Consider the following 6051-nt stretch of genomic DNA (forward strand, 5'->3'; position numbering starts at 1 on the left):
GCCTCGAGAGAAAGATATTTAGGGTCCCTGCATATGAGGAAGAGTTTCAGGAATATTAGAAAAAAAAAATTCATCCACCTATGTATCCATCCATTTATTTTACAAATAATTATTAAGGACTTACTGTATGCCGGGAACCATTCAAAACTTAGGGGAGGGGGGAGAATCAGGGAAGTATTGGTCAAGGGTACGAAGTTTCAGTTGGGCAAGATGAGTAAGTCCTAGAGACCGACTGTACACCATAGTGCCTACCGCTAGGGACAATGTGTTGCGCAGAAAGGGTCGCTCTTCTGAGTGCTCCATCACAGTCACCACTCCCCCGGCCAGTAGTGCCGCGCTGATTCCTCTCGGGTTTGTGGGTGCTGCTCTGAGCAGCCGTCACCCTTTATACCAGAAAGCGGGCAGGCACTGTGAGGAAAAAAAAAACAAGAAGAAAGAAAGTAGAGGAGGTGCTAGAGGAAGAGGAATATGCGGTGGAAGAAGTTCTAGACAGGCAAGTAGTAAACGGCCAAGTGGAGTATCTCCTAAAGTGAAAGGGGGTCTCAGATGAGGACGACACATGGGAGTCGGGAGATAACCTGACTGCCCTGACCTCACTGCTGAGTTTCTGCAGTCACAGAAAACAGCACCCGAGACAGATAAATCAGATGGAGGCAAGTGCAAAGCTGATTCTGATTCAGACAACATGGGGGAGGAGAGCAAACCAAAGAAGAAAAGACTCAGAAAAGCCACAAGGCTTTGCCTGGGGTTTGGAACCTGAGCGGATTATTGGAGCTACAGACTCCAGTGGAGAACTCATGTTTCTGATGAAATGGAAAAACTCTGATGAGGCTGACCTGGTCCCTGCCGAGGAAGCCAATGTCAAGGGCCTACAGGTTGTCATATCCTTCTATAAGGAAATGCTGACGTGGCATTACCCTCAGAGGATAATGACAAAAAAAGATAACAAGAATTAACTCTCTTGAATACCAGCGCCTGTCACATCTGACTGTGGGTTTCAAGTGGGGAGAGAAGGAGTTCTACTTGTCTTGACACCATAAAGGTGGCTTGAGAAGATGTGCTTTGAAGAGCCGGTATAGTTTCTGTGCCCTACAGCAGCCTAAGTGCTTTAAAGTCATTCCATGCTGTATAGTTTGCATACCCATCTCGGTGGAGGGGAAGAAGAATCAGTGTTTCAATGCAACCCATTCTTAACTTCACTAAGAAAAGCAAAGGGTCTTCTATGATGGACAAAACTTGTAGAGTGGGATGTGGAAGAGCAAGAGACACTGTAGATCTTCAAAGAGCATCTCCACAACCCACAGCCTTCTTCCCAAGAGGGTTAACTCTGCATTTTTTACAGCATAGAATGTGTGTAGCTTTTGGCTATTACTGGTGTGTTGTGTAGCATGGGTGGGATAGGGTGGGAAGGAAGGGAGATGGGAGTTAGGATCATTTTTGTTAAAATTTGAAGAAACTGTGCAACAAAGGAAAAAGCAACTAATGATGATCAGGTTCTGTGTCCAGAATATTGTATCTTTTCAAAAAGTGTCATTGGCCACCTAAATGAGGACTGTGAGAGACTATTTAAAAGCTGTGAATGTCTGAAACTTAGAAGCCAAGGTATTCCCTGCCTGAGATTAATGCTGGTCCCAGCAAAGGACTAAGCCAGTTATGAAGTTAACAAAGTTGCCATTTGGGGGATGGAAACTGGTTGAGAGGGAAAAGTCTTCTTGAATGTATACAGGAGGATCATTCTGTCTTAGAGGAGCTAATTTTTTTTTTTTTTTTTTTTGCGAGGAGCTAATTCTTGAAGTTGACAAGACCCTTTCTTTTCCAATTATGAAGTTGTAAATATCAGTTTCTCCACCCAAGCCACTGGCTGAAGTATTTAGGGAAGGGCAGAGAGTGGTATAGGAGGTAGGCAGATAGGGAAAGACAAGGACCAGTGCTCAAAGGGTAGAAAACTCTTGGAAACTCTGTTTTTTTGAACTTTGAAACCATTGGTGGCAGGGTTTAGTCACTGACAGCACAAGTTCAAGAGTTGAATCATTTCAAAAATTAAATCTTCTCAAGAGAAGATTTAATTTTCATACTGAGACAGTGGTTCACTTTAAAACAAAACAAATTTTTTAATCCTAAGAATTAACTAAAATCCAAAATGCTGTCTTGGATCATGCACTCCATCAGTTCTTGACATCGTCTAGACCTGCATCTAGAACTCCATTGTAATTTTTAGACATGTGTTAGGTTTCTGTGAAAAATTTTGTTTAAATGTAAATTTCATATCAACACTGTCACTTTTTTGTCTTAATAAAACTATAGATTTATAAAAAGATAATAATAAATAAACAAATAAATAAAGAGGGTGGGAGGAAATGCTTGGAAATGATGAAGATGTTTATGGCATTGATTGTAGTAATGGTTTCACAGATGTATATTTATCTCCAAGCTCATCAAGTTGTATACATTAAATATGTACAGCTTTTTGTATAACAATAACACCTCAATAAAATGGTTTTAAAAAAAAAAACACTAGGGATACAATAACGAACAAGGTAGTCAAGGAGATGTGACCACATTTGTAACCTGTGTGGTGGCTCATACAAGCATCAAATATAGATTCTCTAATGTCATGTGTTGTTGTTTTTTTTTTTTCAGTTTACACTTCATTCTCGCTCACTCAACTATCTTAAAAAGTGCATCTAACCCTCCATGTACAATGTTGGTTATATGCAGCCAAACAATTGCCTCATTGGCCCTCCCCAAGTCTGAAATTCTCCTCAATAAGTCATCCTTCTGGGCTCAGACTTGTGTAAATGTTGGGAATTCCCTGGTGGTCCAGTGCTTATGCTCCATTCTTGCACTGCTAAGGGCCCAGGTTGAATCCTTGGTCGGGGAACTAAGATCTCACAAATCAAGTGGCAGGGCCAAAAATTAATTAATTAATTAAAAATACACAGACTTGTGTAAATGTAAGTGTTCCCATTTAAATGCAAATAGCCCTGCAGCCATAACACATTACATCATTGTCATTCATTAACACCTTTCAAGTGTAACAGCAACTGGGAAGTCTAAGAAATCCTAGAAAGGGAGAGAACGAAAGAGTGCTTCCAGAAAGAACAAGGCCAGCTGGCAGCCTCAGCAGGAATATAGGAAGGGGGTTGCCAAGCGATTGAAGAAAGGTAAACTGAGCACATACATCCACTTGGAGAGACTGAAAGACTTTGTTGAAGGACAACAGGACAATCAGTAACAAACTGAAAGATGTCTGTTATCAGACTATGTAATTAGCTACTCACTTATATTCTCACGTATATCTGAACCTCTTAATGGTTCACAATCATTTTTGGAAGCAGGCATGGTATACTTTATGTAACAATATGGAGAAAAATCTACTTAATGGGAGAACCCACCCACCACCAAAATTGTTTACTTGGATGAATAACTAAATTATAAGCTTTGATGAGGAAGAAGGCCTCCAAGAGGCACTTGATGATCACTCTGGGGCTAATTCCAGGGTTTGGCTTTGCTGACAGGGGTCTATAAATTGGGGACAGAAGCTGAATAAGCTGGATAATAAAAGAATCTTCAGAGGCTGTTTGGAGTAAGAGAGGAAGAATGACAAGGTCACTGGCAGAGGACAGAAGAGGAATGAGGACCTTATTAGTTCTCTAATGTGTGGTCTCTGATGCAAATCAACTTCCCTATTTCCTCATGAAATCTTCAGTAAAAGTCCATTCTTATTAGTGTGTCCTATTAATGGGGGTTCACCAAAGACCTTAGGGAATAGTGTGAGTACCAGTCATCCACAGCAGTCTACCACATCTGGCTTCTACTTATGAATATTTAAAGAACTGGAGTTGTACAGGCTCCCAATGCATGGAGCCTGCTGCTTAACGCAGCATTATACATTTGGAGATGGGATCTTTACAATTTTTTATTGAAATACAGTTGACTTAAAATGTGTCAATCTCTGCTGCATAGCAAAGTGACTCCATTATACACATATAGACATTTTTTAAATATTCTTTTTCATTATGGTTTACCACAGGATACTGAATATAGTTCCCTGTGCTATACAGTAGGACCTTGTTGTTTATCCACCCTACATATAATAGTTTGCATCTGCTAATCCCACACTCCCAGTCCAGCCTTCCACCCACCTCTCTCCCCCTTGGCAACTGCACGTCTGTTCTCTATGTCTATGAGCCTGTTTCTGTTTTCTAAATAGGTTCGTTTGTGCCATATTTTAGATTCCACATGTAAGTGATATCTTATGATAGTCGTCTTTCTCTTTCTAACTTACTTCACTTAGTATAATAATGTCTTGTTCCCCTCTTACACTGTTGGTGGGAATGCAAACTAGTACAGCCACTATGGACAACAGTGTGGAGATTCCTTAAAAAACTGGAAATAGAACTGCCATATGACCCAGCAATCCCACTTCTGGGCATACACACTGAGGAAACCAGATCTGAAAGAGACACGTGCACCCCAATGTTCATCGCAGCACTGTTTATAATAGCCAGGACATGGAAGCAACCTAGATGCCCATCAGCAGATGAATGGATAAGGAAGCTGTGGTACATATACACCATGGAATATTACTCAGCCATTAAAAAGAATTCATTTGAACAGTCTAATGAGATGGATGAAGCTGGAGCCCATTATACAGAGTGAAGTAAGCCAGAAAGATAAAGAACATTACAGCATACTAACACATATATATGGAATTTAGAAAGGTGATAACGATAACCCTATATGCAAAACAGAAAAAGAGACACAGAAATACAGAACAGACTTTTGAACTCTGTGGGAGAAGGTGAGGGTGGGATATTTCAAAAGAACAGCATGTATACTATCTATGGTGAAACAGATCACCAGCCCAGGTGGGATGCATGAGACAAGTGCTCCGGCCTGGTGCACTGGGAAGACCCAGAGGAATCGGGTGGAAAGGGAGGTGGGAGGGGGATCGGGATTGGGAATACATGTAAATCCATGGCTGATTCATATCAATGTATGACAAAACCCACTGGAAAAAAAAATAATAATAATAAAAATAAAAATAAAAAATAATGTCTTGTTCCATCCATGTTGCTGTAAATGGCATTATTTCATTTTTATGGTTTAGTAGTATTTCAAAATATATGTACCATATCTTCTTTGTCTGTCCATTTATCTGTCAATGAACATTTAGGTTGTTTCTATGACTTGAATATTGTGAATACTGGTGCTGTGAACATAGGGGTGTATGTATCTTTTTGAACTATAGTTTTGTTCAAGTATATGCCAAGGAGTGGGATCACTGGATCATATGGTAATTCTAATCTTTGTTTTCTAAGGAAACTCCCCACTGTTTTCCATCATGGCTGTACCAACTTACATTCCCACCAATAGTGTAGGAGGGTTTGCTTTTCTCCACATCTTCTCCAGCATTTATTGTTTGCAGATTTGCTAATGATAGCCATTCTGACTGGTATGAAATGATATTTCATTGCAGTTTTGATTTGCATCTCTCTAATAATAATTTGTGATGCTGAACATCTTCTCATGTGCCATCTTTTCATACTAGCCATCTGTATGTCTTCCCCATTCTCAGGAGGCATGTGACTCTGGATTGGCAAGACTAGAGAATTCCACCAAGGCCAGTTTTCCCAATGAAGACAAGAATTAGAGAACCTGGCTCTCCACTGAGAGACAAACACAATCGATGGGGCCTGGGAACATAGAGCTTCATGAAATTGATCTCCTAAAAATAAATTCCATTTTCTTCTCCATCAAAAGGCTGCTGAGACACCAATGGGTGGCACTATTGCTTACATTTTAAAATTTCAAATAGTCAAATTCACATTTCAAACTCAGCAGCAGAAAGAATAACAGAGCTTTCTCCAAGAAGCTCCAGAAGACAGCATCCTACCAAGGTATATCACCAATATGGCTAAACTACAGAAAGTTCAAAGTAAGTAAAATGTGATTTCTTAGAAAATAATCCAACTCATATAAAAAACATTATCTACCAGATTCAGTGAGCATCAGTATCCTCATTACAATTTTCATGCAACTTGACAT

General features: G+C 40.0%; 1 pseudogene; it reads left to right on the forward strand.

The window, feature by feature from the left end:
• The first annotated feature begins 210 nt into the window (after positions 1-210).
• On the forward strand, positions 211-956 carry LOC122440816 (annotated as a pseudogene).
• The last annotated feature ends 5095 nt before the right edge of the window (positions 957-6051 follow it).

This window comes from Cervus canadensis, chromosome 4 (genome assembly GCF_019320065.1).
Source record: "Cervus canadensis isolate Bull #8, Minnesota chromosome 4, ASM1932006v1, whole genome shotgun sequence".
NCBI classification, from domain to species: Eukaryota; Metazoa; Chordata; class Mammalia; order Artiodactyla; family Cervidae; genus Cervus; species Cervus canadensis.